The 16,774-nt window shown below is 36.7% G+C and overlaps 1 protein-coding gene across 1 annotated transcript in view; it reads right to left on the reverse strand.

Annotated features, from left to right (window-relative positions):
* The window catches only part of SUPT3H (SPT3 homolog, SAGA and STAGA complex component), an 82,857-nt gene that overhangs the window by 15,952 nt on the left and 50,131 nt on the right, over positions 1–16,774 (reverse strand). The gene's annotated exons all lie outside the window — the stretch shown is intronic.

The raw sequence follows: 16,774 nt of genomic DNA on the forward strand, positions 1-16,774 counted from the left end.
TGATAGAAATAGATGTTTGGTTGCCAGCTGAGGACTTCACCCTTTAGCCATACAAACATGTTAATGCAAACTGGAAGGTTATAAACTACAGGATGTACCCAGCATGAGACACTGATCAGGTTTTTGAAAGGAAGGCCACTAATTCGTTAATTCCCATAACCCATTAACTACAAAAATGAGCAGGACAATTTAAATCAGCAATTTCCCATGACAAGTCCAAATCTGGCAACTTTTATGATGAATTTGTGTAAGAAGTGTATTCACGAACGTCTACAAGGAAAACATTCAAATTAATGAATTAAAATTAATTAAAATACATGGTACTACATGTATGTAGATATGCTCTCCTTGGCATGTGACAAGAGTGCACAGTTACTTGACTTAACTTTTTCTGGTAGAAAACCTTTTCTGTCCACTGTAATACAGAGCGGTATTCAAAAATGTATTCTTGCTTCCTTAACACAGTAAGTGTGCATACGGGCATTTCACATTCAACTTGTGGCATTTACGCCACTGAGTCTAATTCTGTGGTTGGATTTTTATTCTTTTGGAAAGCCTTTCTAATTCGATAATTGTAAGACATGGAACTCCAGATAAAAATCACATCATGAAATTCAGGGAATAAGTGAGTCACACATTGAGTTAAAAAGGAAATGCTTCCCTCAGAAGAAACAGTGACCAGTATGCATTACATATAATCTGCATGTGTTTTTATAAAGACAGAGTACATTTCTGTTGGAGTTCAAAATAAATGATAAGGGAGATGTCTTTCTCAGCCTTCCAGGCTGAATTTGGCTGCCTGCTGCCTCTTGAATAGCTCGGGCTACCCCATCAGAGAAGGAACAGTACTTCAATATACAAAACTGCTACCCGGGTTCTGCTACTAATTTGCCATCCAAGCATGACTGAGTGCAAATGAAGGCTGAATTAATCCCATTTTAAGGCTCATTTCACAATTGTTGCAAAGCTTACAGGGTTATTTGCACTGATACTAAACCAGTGCACAGTTTGTGCGCAGTGATGCCATAACACACGCTAGCCGTGCACACCCAGCTTGCACAGGCTGGGGGAGAAAAAAGCCAAACTAAAACTGCAATTGTGCTCAGGTATGAAAAGTAAGGAGAATCTAAAAATCGTTGTCTGAATGGAAAGGCTTTGAACAAAAGTATTAGGATATTTCTTTTTGTTAACTGTGACTTCATTCATGACATAGAGAACAGAATTTGGTCCAGTGTGGATATTTCGTTAGTCAAACGTTACTATGTGACACTTGCTATTTATTTAACTACACAAAATCTTCTGTGCTGCTATTCAGCATTGTTTCTTAATTTCTTTAAATATCAGTAAATCTATCTTCAGAGTAGCCTTGTAAGCATTATCTGCACTATAAACATTAGAAACAAAATCATAAAAAGATTATCTTCCCCGAAGGCAGTTTAACTGGCAAATGTTTCTTTTTTTCCCCTCTACTTTCTCTTTTCTCTTTCTAATGTTAGAGAGAAAAAGTAAAACATTAAGATTCCAGGATTTAACAAAACTGTTTAGCATTTAGAATTAAGTTAATTTCATCAGCTAATTTGGAACAACCTATTTAGTTAGTCCCTTACACCATGCCTATTGATAAATATACCACAAAATTAATAAGCGTTTACATAAAACCAAAGAAACATGTCACTAATTCAAAACAATTCTAAACAATCCAAAGCCACTGCGGGAGTTCTCTTATCAAACACCCGCAATGCCCTTATCTGGAAAATATAGGGAAATCTCAATATATTTTTGAATTGTGTAAAATTTTCACAGTAGCACTTAAATCAGTTACATTTGATTTTGCATAATAAGTAAAACTGAAATTTTTAGGCAAAACGTTACTGATATATCATTTAAAAGCAGAAAGTTTTAACTTGTGAACAAAATTTGCCTGATTTTGTCAGTTTGGTTAAGATCGGAGGAATACTTCAAGACTTTCAAGGCTGAAAGTCAATGTGAAACTTACTGACTTGTGAAAAGCTACACAAGCATATGCTGGCAGCTTTGAGTGTCTGAATCGTAGATGTTCTGTAGTAGTGAAACCAGAGATTCTTAACAGCAACCTTCCAGTGAGTTATATCAAAACAAACAACAAAGTTGTTCTGGGGAGCCTCGTCAAGTCTTCATAGCTCACCTGCAACAGGTGAAACAGGTCCTACATAGCTCTTGCTCTGCAGCGCTGATTGCCCCCACATCACCCATTACTAGGACAGACCCTTCATGCCTTTATAAGAAATCAGGTACCATCACAATACTTTTGATGGGAATTTTTTTATTTCTTTTCTTAATCCTGAGATGAAGGGAAGGAAAGCAAAGAGCATCTACTGTATATGGATTCATTACCATAAGCTTTACTGATAGTTTATCCTGTTTCCTAATGAAAACAAAAAACCCCACCATGTCTCTATTAAAAAGCAATCAGATTTGGTATTCTGGTGGCACTTTAAAGAGCACATTATGTGGGAAAACAAAATAAACATTTACCCTGGCAAATGAAAGTGAATTTGGGTTTTGACATACTTGGCAGGAAGGTAGAATTATATTCATGTCAAGTATGCAGAAAAGCTAATATAATATTTAAATATTTGCCTAAGTAATATAGAATTTAAAACAACACATTAGAAGAAACATTTTTTGTGAAGTATTTTTAAGTTTTTAGTATGGGACATGTCATACAAGTAACACGTTCAGCTGAAATTCCAGACTTCTACAGCCTTTGTTACACATTCCCTTCACTTGTAAAATGGTAGAGAGTCTTCATCTTCTACTGACAAGTCTTTGTTTATATTGCCAAGACAAAGGCAGTTCTTATGCTGATGGTTTAAACTGATAATGAATATATGCAGCTTTCCAAAGAAACAACCCTTGAGAATCTGAATCTTACAAATATTGACATAATGAGCTAATGTTAACGCTGTCTCAGCTAAATCCTACAGCACTCTTCTACTGTTCGATATTACGTGTGCAATTATTCTAATTCGCAACAAGACACAATTATATAATTTATATCGCTCAGAAACTCTGGATGTCAATGACCTCTGAAATTCTCAACTATATTTAATAATGTAGCACTAATTTATAAATTGAGCTGGATACTGAACACTTGTTTTAGTTCCTGAGAGTAAGAATTTTGATGTTCTGTCTAAACATGCCGATATGGGACTTTCCTTTTAGAGAATAAATCTAAATCAATATTACCCACACGCACTCATAAGAATAAAATTTACAAGTGTACCAGAATTACAAATGGTTATGAAGTTTGAGGTAAAATATTCTGAATTACTAAGAGTATTTTAAAACATTTATTTTAATAAAAAGCTTTGCTTAATTTTATGTCATTTGGAGAGATATGCATAATTAGAAATATTTTTAAACATTTCTAAATTGCCATAATAATTCAAAGCAACACCACCAGTCTTCATTGTAAGTGTACATTGTAGAAATGTCATTTTTAAATCACTTGGAAAAAAAAATAATTTAAATGTAACCTGATTTGTAAATTTAATCATGAAATACTAAACTAACTGCTTGGATTTTCAGTTCTAAATCAGCACAGCTCCTCTGAGTCCCATCATAAGGGGGGACTCAAAGCTGCAATTAAAAGTGATATAAAGAGTATTTAGACTGTAAGACATTAACAAAAAGGGCTAGTTTGGGGAATTTTACTTTCAATCTTCTTAATTTGCAGTGCCTGATATACAAATAGTTATTCTGCATTAATAATAGCTTTTGAACACAGTATTCATTCATCCAGCCTGTTATGGAAATAAATATAACAAGAGACTATTCCCTGCACACATTCTTAAAATTGCTTGCAATGAAATCAATACCTCCCAAAGACATTAGCACTGTTCAATCCAACATGCAAAATGTTCAGTTGCTTATAAAAGAGGAAAGCAGATAACATGTTTAAATATAGGAAGAATTCTTTTTTCTTGTTCTGCTTTTATTTTACAGTTGGTCAAATGATTTTAAAAGGTAGAAAGCTTTGAATTCAAGAGCTTGCAAAGAGATATCCCAGAATCCTACTATCAGGATAATCTCCTGAAAAGAAAGCCATGGCGCTCATTCCTGTTCAAAATCAGTTATAAAGGTATTGAATACATGCCATAGGTCAGGTTGATATTCTTAGTGCTGGGCACCGACAGCTTTGTAAATTTTACCTGCAAATGAAAATAATATAATTTTGGAAATGTCAAAACCTGTTCACATTTCTACAGATTTCTCTCATTCTCTTTAGATTTTCCTGGAGGTTCAGTCTGACTGAAACGGAAGGGCTAGTGTTTTTCTGGGAGGTGGAGGGGTGGCAAGGTGAATCAAAGATCTACCAAAAAAAGAGAATTATTTAAAAAAATCACATAGCCCTGCTTGCAGAATAGTGGAAAAATGTCTTCAGTTCAAAATATACTTAACAATTTATCATAACTGACATGCAAAGAACACCAACTTTAATAGTAAGATTTTGAAGCACATCTTTGAAGGGTGAAGTCTATTTAGTATTAAAGGTGCTTACAGCATAGCAACACTAACAACCACCATCTGACATCAATTATTTGACTACGCAGTTAGAAGTTGCTGCAGATTCTCCTGCCATCACATACGCTCTTGGAGAAAACTCGCTCTTCACTGGCGGTTGCTGGGCTTCCTCATGGTTTCTGAATTTTTCTGACATTTTTAAAATCAGATCTAGCATTTTGCAAAGATGCCAATGTCTTTTCATCAGTATTTTTGTCCCTTTCTTTAAAATACAATCAGGGTACCACGTTAGCAGACATAGCAGTCATCTCACCAATACATTTCTTTACATACTGGAATTAGAAATCAGATCTCCAGCCTTGAAGTACATCAAGAGTTAACTCCTGTTTGAAGAAGGGTGTGATTAGTAGCTGGAAATCTGCCTGAGTTTAGTACATCTGAGGATGCTATTACAATTTTCAGATATAAAATAATTAGCTGATGATATGAGCTGACAGCTAATACATCTACAATAAACATAAAAAAAAATTCTTTCCAAGCGGATGTAGAGTATGTGTTCCGTTTCTAAGCTGTTTGATATGGTCTGTGTAGGGAGCTAGGACTTGATACCAGATGCTGTATGTTCTACAAGCTTTTTCTGCAGATGTCTGCAGCCTGAGAAAATCAACAGTGCTTTGAATAACACTCCTAGTAAAAGCATCTTCTTGTCAGAGTCACTGTATGATATAGGATATGAATCCCACACAAGTGGATGAACTGATTTTAAATAATACCATCTGACAATGGTAGAAAAACCTCTTAGTAGGTCTGACAAAGTCCTGGAAATGGCTGTTAGCCTTGGGAAATAAAATCCAGCCCTCTGACAGAGACTACCCGTCCTTCTTTCGTTTGATCAAATGGAAAATCAAATTTAATGATTGCTTCCGAAGTTCCAGAGGCAAAGTTTCAACAGCACTTAACACTGCTACTAAGGAGGCCATATCTTTGCCCCTAACATGTGCCACTCAAAAGAAGAATCTGGAAAAAATGTTTATGATTTATTTGCGAATAAAATATATTTACCTTAATGTACTTTTTATATTACCACTTTATATTGCTTTCTTGCCATTGCTTTTAAAGAAATCTCTTTTAGAACATCAGAAGTACAGTGTGTGTTACAGACACCATTATGCCAAAGAAATTCTAAAAGCCTGCCACTACCTGCATATAACAGTGAAAAGAGCTACATCTTAAGTCATAAACCCACACATTCAACTGAGAAGAATTTTTTTATTTGCTCAAAAATAAGCCTGTGGCCCTCCACTCGATGAAGATCTTACTGAATTCACATAAATCAATTTCTAAAATGTATTTTCTACGCAAATTCAGTATTTTTTCTAGTGATAGTATTATGTTCCTGTCTTCCTTGAAAATCTAGGTCTAGTTGTGGATGTACTTTGTCAAGCCAAAGAAAAGTCTAATTTTTGCCCCGTTAAAATTAGCTAAATGTGAACTCCAGATTGTTACAAGGGTCATATGCTGATCTCAAGAGTATATGTAAGATTAAACTCTGCATGTTCACTCCATGAGACTTTATGCAAGGTAGCTATCAGAAAATGAGAATTACTGTTACTGTTTTTCCTGACTGTCCAAATTAAAATAACCTTTTCTGATTCATTTAATGAAAGTCTATCTGTCTAGGTACCCTCAATTTTAATCAAAGATGGTAGAGTAAAATGGGACAAAAGAGAGGAGACAAAATTTAAAGCTTGAGGCACAAAACATACAAATGGAGTTAATAAACTATGCCAGCTTATTACCCATGCTGCTCTGTTAGGAATGCTGTGCGTCCGTTTTCTAGTGGATTGGGTAAGGATGCATCTCCCATTTTGCAACATGTAGAGCTTAATTATATTACTTTACCATTTCAACAGACACTTAAGATGCTTAAATCTTACTGCTTCTGATTCCATAGCTGCAACACATGTGTGAAGCTATCACTGAGTGCAATTTTGCACAGCAGCCAGATCATATTCTTACGGAAGAATACAGCAAGCAACATTATAGATAAAATAAACCACAACGACTGAGACAAAATGAAAGACAGAAAACTCTGTTCCTTGTATACATAAAATGTCTATTCCAGGAAATACCAGCAGTTACAGATTACAGAAAGTGCAGAAGCTGGAAAGTCCAATTATACGCTACCTAGATTTTTAAACAGTTTTTAGAAATCTGAGATGGTTTATCATCTATGTGTTTTATAAAAGGTCTTCTGTTCCTACCCCACCTGCCATTTTAATATCTGAAATGGGAAACTTCAGTGCAGAAGCATAGAAGGGTAGAATAATTTACACCAGACAAAGTTTGGGACCTTTCCAGTGATCTCTAATTCAACCCTCTGCTCAAAAGATGCCCAGTTAGACCAAGTGGCTCACGACCTTGACCAAGCAAGTTTGGAATATCTCAAAAGTTGGACACTTTCTCAACCTCTCTGCCCAATCAGTTTCAATCTTTGATCAGAAATTTTTTTTCCTGTTACGTATCAGGCCAAAATCTGTCCTTTACCATGCACATTCAAGCAGGGTCTGTCTCCATCTCCTCCGTATCCTGCCATTAGTCAACTGTAGACAGCAATAAAATTTCACTTTAGCCTCCTCTTTTTCGGGCTAAACAAGCTCTAGTCTTCCAGCCTTTGGTCATATGTCAGGTGCTCCAGCCCCCTAACCTTCTTGGTGACCCTTTGCCAGACTCACTTCAGTGTGTCAAAGTCCTTCTTGTACTTGGGAGCACAAAACTGGACACGGATTCCAGATGCGGTCTCACAAGTGCCAAATAACAGGGAAGCATTATTTTGCTTGACCTGCTGGCTAACCTTCTGCTCACACAGCCCAGTATGTGGTTGGCCCACAAGCTGTTGCATGGGGCTACTGCATCCCACATTTGCTTTTGTTGAACTTCATGAGGATCCCATTAGCCCATTTCTCCAGTCTATCAACAAGGTCCTTTTGAATGGTAGGCCGGCTTTCCAGAGATTTGACTGCTCTGGTATCATGACTCAGTATTTATTTCCCATGCTATGAATTACTCCTTTTATTTAGTTCATAATATTCAACAGCTAATCATGTCTGAGTTTAATGCATAAAGCAAAATAAATGCTTCAAGAAAATGCAGTACAAGGGGAGGCAGCTACCCTGGTTAGGAGATGTCCTGTGCTCAATTTAATTCCTTACATGTTAATTTACATGGAAAGCTGATAAAACTAAATGACATATTTTGCATTCTTCATTGTACTTGTGTCCTTATTCTTACTATTAGTATTAAGATGATATCTCCTTTAAAAATCTGCCATAGGATCTTATTTTAGGGATAGTCTTAAGTGTCAGGTTACAATATAGTTCTATCAGAATGAGCTTTGAAATCAAAAATGCTGGTATTTCTGATATACTCCTTAGTTCAACAGGAAGCAATGTGTTTACTGTGAGATTGTCTGAATAATCTTCAATTCAGCAACACATCATTCAGCTTTCCTAATGACATCTGAACTCTAGTGTGAATGCAGGTGGGAAGTCTTGGCCCCTGGTGGCTTTGCATATGGGAACTGAAAACGACAACACTTCTACTTAGCAACTGGGTAATTTGTAATCAAATCTTGTGACATGCTATCTTTTAGACTGGAACTTACTCAAAGGAGGATGATAATATGTAGTGACTATTGACTGAATCAAGTGATTCTCAATTTTTGCTTAAGTGCCTGTGATAAATGTTCACAAAATCCTGTCTGAACTCAATCAAATACCATGGACAATATAGACCAGAAGCTAGCAAAATGACTTCTTTACTTCTGAGGAGAGAAATTGCACTAGTCCTGGCTAATCCTGTGGTCAGAAGGTAAAAGGAAAAACAAAACCCCAGACCAAGAACAAAAGGAGGAAAAGCAAAGGTCAGATATATGTAAGGAGGGATAGATCAAATCTCCATTCAGCCCGGGCTCCAACAGCAGCTAGCTGTGAAGGCTTAGGGAATAGTCTAACTACAAGAAAAGTTTATCATAATTATTTTCCTGCATAGTCATACAGCACCCAGTGATCTGTGGCTCAAGTACTTCCTTGACCAAATGCAACGTTTTTGCCTTCAATAGATTTTTTTTCTCCATTATTTTGTGCAATTCAATAGATCTGAGCTCATTTTGGTTATATTTAGCTGGTGTGCAGCCTGAAAATTACTTTCACTGCTCGCCTATGTTGTCTGCATGCTACAAACTGTGGATGGAGAGGCTGTGATGACACATCACTTGCTCATTCTGCTATCAGGGGGTAAATACCAATCTAAATGAAAGGGATTCTTAGTAATTTTGTAAAAGGTATTTGCAAGGCTTAACCATGAGCCTGATTAAAACTAGGTTTTGGTTCCTGTCTGGAGTCTAATACCACGAAAGGCATTGTTATTCCCTCAGTGAATATACAGAGTAAGGAGATGAAAAAAGGGGCTTCTCTGCTATACCTGTCATGTCTAGAAATAGAAGATAAATGCACCTTCAGACAAATTAAGTTGGCACTGCCTTAGGTTGAGAGACATGCATCAGCCTCCTACAGATGAAGCAGAAAAAACTCCTTTCCTTAATATTGGTTTGTGAATGTTCTCACCTATCTGTTAAATCCAGAACCTTGCCTATTAAATCTCAGAACCCTCTCTCCTGATGTAGTTGAAATAGAAGAACACCATCAAACCCTCTTCTATTTCATGCCATAGGGAACCTTCTTCTATTGTCTCCATTTGCTAGAAGATCTTATTGTCTTCCACTGAAAGCCTTTTGTGATATGAATCCTTCAATGGAAGGACAGAGAAATTCGAGAGTGCACACTGAAGCTTGGTCACCCAGTGGCTGATGACCCAAGGTGCTCCTGCACCATGGAGCTTTCCAGATGGGAGCGAGAGAAGTGGGTGGTTGCGAAGATTTCTGCCAGAAATACGGGGTCTCTGTGCTGAGGTTTTAGTCTCGCTCTTCACAATAGCGACAGAAAATCTCTTCCTTGCATCACATGAGATGTGGGAATGTCACGGAGTGACATTGTGTTTGAAATTTTTATGTAATTTCCATTTGTTTTACAACTCCACGGATTTTTCTTTTTTGAGCTTTGTGAATTCTGTGCAAAACAAAATGATTTTATGCAAGTGACTAATTCTTTCAGGGAAGCTTGAGATGTTAAAACTGCTCTCAGTATAGGCCTAGTTAACATCTCACCCTACGAAATAAAACTGTTGCCATTTTTTTCTTCATTCAGAAATTACTTAACTATTAGGCTAATGGAGCTTAGAAGATTAGTAATTTGCTACATAAAGACATGAAAAAATAACTTTTTTCCCCCAAAGCATCTACAAGTCTTGTAGAAAAGACTTGCATTATTGTATCTCTACACAACCTCAGAAATACAAATAATTATCAGCGTAGATTTATTTAATGACCTTAAGTATGACAGCAATTTCAGTAACCTGCTACCAACGGGACCTTTGTCAGACTTCAGCATCATTCCTTGTTCCCAATTCTCCAAAGTTTACATAGACAATAACTGTGTTGCAAGCACCAGTATGTGGTGACTTGTATATCTAGGCACTAAATACGTTAAACACAGGATCACAAATAAACACTGTATTAAAATACATTTATAAGGAGAATGTTTCTTTAGTCCTACACTTGGCTCCTAATCAAATGCTCTGTGGAAATACTGTTTAGATGTATGTGTGTCTACATTTAATTATAGGTATAAATAAAACATGTATAAAGTTTCCTTCCAAAACTTAGGTTAGAACACAGTCATATAGGTGTCAAAACTACAAAATACAACAGCCCAGAATCTTCCTCAGAGAAGTAAACAGTGGCAAAAAAATACTCAAAGAACTAAAAGACAGAAAAGCAAACAACACCTTGTCCTCCCAGCTAAACCGCCTAAATTTGCAGTATGAGCAACGTCCACTAAAACGCTCTAAAACCAACAATATTTTACCAGGAGTCAAGACCCAAACAAATAGCACACTTTATGTAACCATAGCAATCAACCCCAATGTTAGAACACCCTAAGAATCTTAGTTTTGTAGCAGTGTAAAAAGCCTATTGATATTACTGGCTATAACAAGAAGTCTTTTCCACTTGGATAGCTTTTTCCCATTCTGACAAGAATGACAAAATATTTACAGACATATAGAGAATAATAAAAACTGTTTCTGTTTATTTTCTGTTTACTTTTAACCAGTTCAACCATTAACCAATAGAAACAGTGTTTTCCCAGGATCCCAAACATTCCCAAGCCATGTGTAATCAGACAAACCATTAATACCAGCAGGCTTATTTTTATACCAAATAATAGTTACAAACACTTTGATGCCCAGACAGCTAATTTACTGTTGAGATGCTACTAGCTGTGCTATCTTTGCATTTATCTGGAAACACTGGACTGATGCAGTGAAATTAATTCCCTCTCTATTTGCATTCCTAACTTTGGTAATGTATGTTTTGCAGTATCGGAAAAAACATTGCCTAGAGAATAAAGGGTTTTTTTCTCGATTGATGTTCCTTCTATATTCTGTTTAATCTTTGCATCTGTGTATATCAAAAGAAGTAGACAGTATATAGGGAGCTGGTGTTGACCTTAGAGTCTGTTAGAGATGATCATTACATGCTTTTTTTTATATCATCAAGGTGTCCCACTTCACACACAGAACTTCAGTCTCCAAAAAGAACCACCCCAGAGGTGCCAGAAAAACTTTTCCTAACATCTGATGATTTACAGTCAAATGTGACTTAAAGGTTTGGAAGAAAAAAAAAAAAAAAAAAAAAAAAAGCAAAGAAAAAGTGTTTTTCTCTCTGATCTAAGAAATGAACTTCCCCTCGGATTGTTTCTCTCTCGTTTCTGAGTACAGAGGCTGGCCCAAGTTACTGGGATGTTTAAACTTTTAGGAAGGTACAGTAAAGTGAAATTCAGCCCAACTTGTGGTAGCAATGCACTGAGCTCTCAAAGCAGCTTAAGGGGGTGGGAAAAGGAGACCCTGGGTTTTTTTCACCACTGTCCCAGGAATCTAGTGTCCTTGGGCCAGAACTTTCTCACTCCTGTTTGAGTACATTACTTAGGCATTGAAAGTCCCTTTTCAAATTCAAGACAGCCTCCTCTTATTTGGTGTGGGGACACAGCAGAGGATGATACCGGTTTACACCTAGGACTGCAATTATTTAGTCCATATGAGAAAGTATCATAAGACATAAGGTCTTATGACTTGTCCTTCCGTGTTCCATCACTGGGATCCCTTTGCCCATATTTGGCAATGTTGGGTAAAGAATAAGGAACCTTCTCTTTTCCCCCTTTTTTCCAAAACATAATGTTCTAGAATTTAAGGCTATAACTTGGGTTGCTGGTGTAAATGATATAATATTAGAAAGCTATATGTGGACCAGGACAAGATAAATGGATGATAGATCTGTGAGAGTATTTTTTACAGCAGATGAAACATTTAGCTCATATGCAAAAACCCAAACCAAATTTTAAACATTTTAATCTATAGCCGAATCTTACCCCCAGATGCATTCTTCCATAGGGTGTAGCTGAATAATTAAAGAAGAGCTAGTGCTTAAACTGTGATTCTTAAAATTAATACATCATTCGATTTGGGCATAATATTGTGAGACAACAGAAGTCACCTCTCAACTAAATGCACAAGATTCTGTCCCAAAATACAGATTCTGTTGACAAAAATCTGAAATCAGTAAGACAGTTAAAAAGAATTCTTTCTGAAGAAGAATAAGTTTATCATAAAAATTATATAGCAAAAAAGATGTGCTCTGAGAAACAATGCTGTGATGCTTAGTAACAGAAAACAGATTCTCGCTAAAGAGTAATGACCTCACACACCACTTACAGTGGCATAATTTTCACCAGTGAAATGAGCACAGCGGCACTAAAAGGCCTCAGAACTCTTTCTAAATAATTTCCTGCTTATTTTCTTTGTACATCTTTTCCAAATTAGTACAATGAATTTGAGTACTTCAACACGCCTTTCAGATCCTGCCTTAACAGAAGAGCTCATAGGGTTTTTTTTTTTTCTGAATTATCTCACCAAGTTTTAGTTGTTTCAACTAAAAGAAGCCAGGTCCATGCCCGACCTCCAAGGGCAGTTGGCATACAGCAACCTGTGTCTGTGCTCCTGCCCTCGGACCCTCTCAAAGAGAGTGGGCACATCCAAACCATGTCATGGAGAGAGCTCCTGGCCCAGGCTGACACCCAGACTGTGCCCAGGAATTGTTTAGGACAACGCTACCTGGCTCAGATCAAAGCATGACCACTCAAAAGTTGATGATCATATTCTAGTTGGAGGGAATCTTCTCAGTCATGGTCTAATTTACTACTACATGCCAAGTCCATCTTATTTCTATGATTGAAACAGTGGACTTCCAGAACATGATTCCTCGTTATCCCGAGGTGCATCTAGGTGTGTTTAAGTGTGTTCGATGGACACAAATTAATTGTATCTGAATGCAGACAAAATTAAATGGGAGTAATTCAACTTCATGTGAACAAAGGGTATATTCCAAACACACCTATACTTTATTGCAATCTACTGTATCTTGCACAGGGCCCTCTAGATTTCTGTGAGCTTTGTACAGAAGCATACTAATGAATAGTACAGGAAAAACCACATCCACAATGAACCTCCTAGAACAACAATATATACCTGTATGTTTTAAATACCTAACGCAATTCATAAGACAACACACCTTAAAGAACCACAAGCTTCTGCCAGTCTCCGTGGGATGTAACTTAGCCTTAACATTTTGCTGGCATATAGCCTGTTTTCAAGGTAGTGTATTCTAGGGAAGTTATTTTCCCTCCACTGTTTATTCAAACTTGCAATGTACTATGAAAGCATAATGGTAGCTACTGCAACTGAATTATTGCCATAAAACATCTGAGTGTTGGAAATATATCCCTAAACTACCAGTCGGAGTGACAGATGAACGGTGTTTCTCTTAATCTGAGGAGAACAGAAGTGAAACAGAGCATTCACAGCGTGATGCTTTAGGCATTCCTTTGTATGTCAGTTCAGATTTCTGATGGGAAGACTTTTTTTGTGGTGGGGGAGGTGGAATTATAAAACAAATTATTAAAAAAATGTATATTTACAGAATGAGACACAAGCCAGCTTTGCAATGACATTGACCGAAGTTTTAACATAGGTATAATTGAGTTTAATAACAAGACATGGAAGATTTGATAGTGGTTCTGACAGGAAAATTTGGCAGAATTGCCATTACCAGTCACAAAATCACAGCCCAACCTGCAGCTAGTTTTACTATGGACAGGTCACCCGACAGGTTCAGAGTAGCAACATAAGGACACAAACACCCAAAACTGGAACTCTTCCCAAACTGCAAAATTGGGAAAAACGCCAAGATTTTAAATGAGCATGCACCTTTTCCCCACAGATATCCCACAGGAATCCAAACTCTCCCCTCTAAATGATTTTTAAGAGACAGAGGAAAGCAAAATTGCAGAAGTTTTATTTCTCGTGGATTCTGTCATACAACAGGCAATAGAAGGGAAATTGAATTCCCAAGCACCACCAGCTCTGGCTACCTGTCAGGTAGATCACTGTTAGATTTTATTCTCAAGAGGCTGTCACCTGTTATGAAGACAACTTCTATAATCTAGATAGCTCTCCTTCAGGTGCACAGTTCACTTACATCTATGAACTAGAATAGTTTTTTCCATCTATAACTTCTCTTACTCTGAGAAGCAGCATTTCACTGGCATTTTAATGCTATTTTAGGAGGGCAAAATACTAACTGTTATGAAGTGAGACAGAGGAGTTATTCCAGTTTTTATTTTGTTTCTATTCTGCCAATACAGATGGCTGATTTGCCACTATTTACTGTTAGTATTGAATTTTTCATAAGAAGTCATGATAACAATATATTGATAATGTAATCACATATTATGACAAAGTAACATGAATTTTGTTCCTAATTTTGTTTTGCATTTTAAGAGTATTCTACTTTGCTTTACACATTGCTATTATTACTGTCTTAGTGACAGTCCCTTTACTTCAAATTAAAACCACAGGATACATCAGTAAGTTCTACATACAATCCTAGAAGTTGTCCGTCCTTTTTAATATGACAGCGTTACTGGGTGTTTTTCAGTCAAAACTGTGGAATGGTTTGTCCTCCTTTAGTAATGTTTGAAAGTGGCTTGGAGCTTTGCTTACTCCCCCGTGGTACAAATCTGGAATAGACCTCACAGAACAGCAAGCGATCTCATGAAGTCTTAGCTCTAGTTTTATAAAATGTTTTAAAAGAAATGGGTATAAACAATATTTGCTTTTTGTATCATAACCGAAACCATACTGCTAAACAACCATATCCTGTTTAGCCCATAATGACATCAGAAATATATGTTCATCATCTGCTTTGGACAACTTTGCATGATTTTGGCCCAAGGCAAAGTGGAACTGAAATCATTTACAGTTGTCCAAACCAAGATAACCACACATTTCTGAGGTAATTGATACCTAAAAGGAACACTGCCTTTAGATCACAGTTCGTGATTTCAGTATACTAATTCCTTAAAGAACGCTGTTAGAATTTTTAAAGTCTCTATTGGATTTGCTCCAAAACTTAGCATGGATTAAACAATCTACTGCACAAAGAAAATGTGATACACAAGATTAGCCCATGTACTAACAACTCTTCCTTTAGGAACGGACCACATTTCCTACTATCTTTGATTCCTTTCCACCAACCTCAAAGTGACAAGAAAATCCCAAACAAAACAATGCCGAAAATATGTTAAACATTTTGAATAGCATGTCTCAAGCAATCTTTCATGTTTTGTCATTAGTTTTAAAACCTAAAACGAAAGAAAATACAGAGAACTGACTTCATACCGGTATATAATTCATGGTTCTATTCTAAAATCAGTAGATCTTGATTTTTGTCCCTTTTTTTTTTTTTAACATGGAAACAGATCAAGAGTTCAGAAAATGTAATGAAGTAGACCAATAGAGAGAAGAATTACTTTATATATATATATATAAACACACACTACAGTTCACGAATTATAGTTTAGTGTGAAAAAACCAAAACATAGAGTCAGATGAAAGATAAACATTCGATTATAGGAACACATTCCTTGACAGACAAACAGAGAGTCAGATTTGTCCTTGCCTAGGACAGGGAAGTTCATAATTCTAGCAACTTGTGTATTTTTTTAGACCAAAAAAATATTATACTGGAATGACAGAAGAGAATGTAAAGTCAAGCACATAATCCATTCATTCAGAACAGTGCTATTATGTATTTTTGTGTGTACAAGCTCAAAGGATTTCCCTGCCTTTGTGCAAAACAGAACATTTTGCATAAATAAAAAGAAAGCAAAGCAAAGCAAAGCAAAGAAACCATCTGTTTCCAAAACACAAACAGTGGTCGGGAACAACACTTCGATGACACTGATTCTCAGCTGGGAAGAAATGGGACTTGTTCCTAGACAAATTTTTAGAAAGAAGGGATTCTTGATTAGATTTTGAGTAATTGTAATGGGGAGAAGAAAGGGGAAACAGGAACGGTTAAGTCCCAGTTCAGAAACGGAGCTCCATTAAGAAGAAAAAATAAGACTCACAACTAGGGCAGGACAGAAAATTCTTAGAATTTTCCATGAAATCTTGAAAGTGAAGTAAGGCCCTAATAGTCAAATATTAACTACACAAATACTGAATGCATCGCCCATCTCAGCACAGAAAAGAAAATCAAACCAAAGTAACCAGCTTCTACCACTGAAAGCGTACAAAAATCACCCTAAAAATAGGAAGTTTCCAACAGCCACATATACTGTACTACTGAGAAAAATGATGGAAATTGGGCCAAACATGAGTGCAGAATTGTGATCATGCCGCTGGTACAATTTTGTCCTAGACATCGAGTCACCCACACAAGACACTAGGAAGAACTGAGCACGAACAGGAGCCATGGACTGTTCTCCATATTTGCTATGGACAGGGCTACTGAAAAGACAGGGTAGCCCCGTCCACCTACAAAAAATTTAGCCATAGGGATCTAAGCCAGGCCATGTCACCTGCCTTCAGGGCCAGAGATTGGACCTGGACTGGTTTATTGATTAGTACAGATACAGCCTTTAGATCTTATAAATACTTCAGAGTAAATGACATCTAAGATGCTCTACAGATAGCGAGGATATAGGATTGATAAGATCTATAAGGCAAACTTGCTATGATATAGCATCTTGTG

Source organism: Leptosomus discolor, chromosome 2 (assembly GCF_034619465.1).
Source record: "Leptosomus discolor isolate bLepDis1 chromosome 2, bLepDis1.hap2, whole genome shotgun sequence".
NCBI classification, from domain to species: domain Eukaryota; kingdom Metazoa; phylum Chordata; class Aves; order Leptosomiformes; family Leptosomidae; genus Leptosomus; species Leptosomus discolor.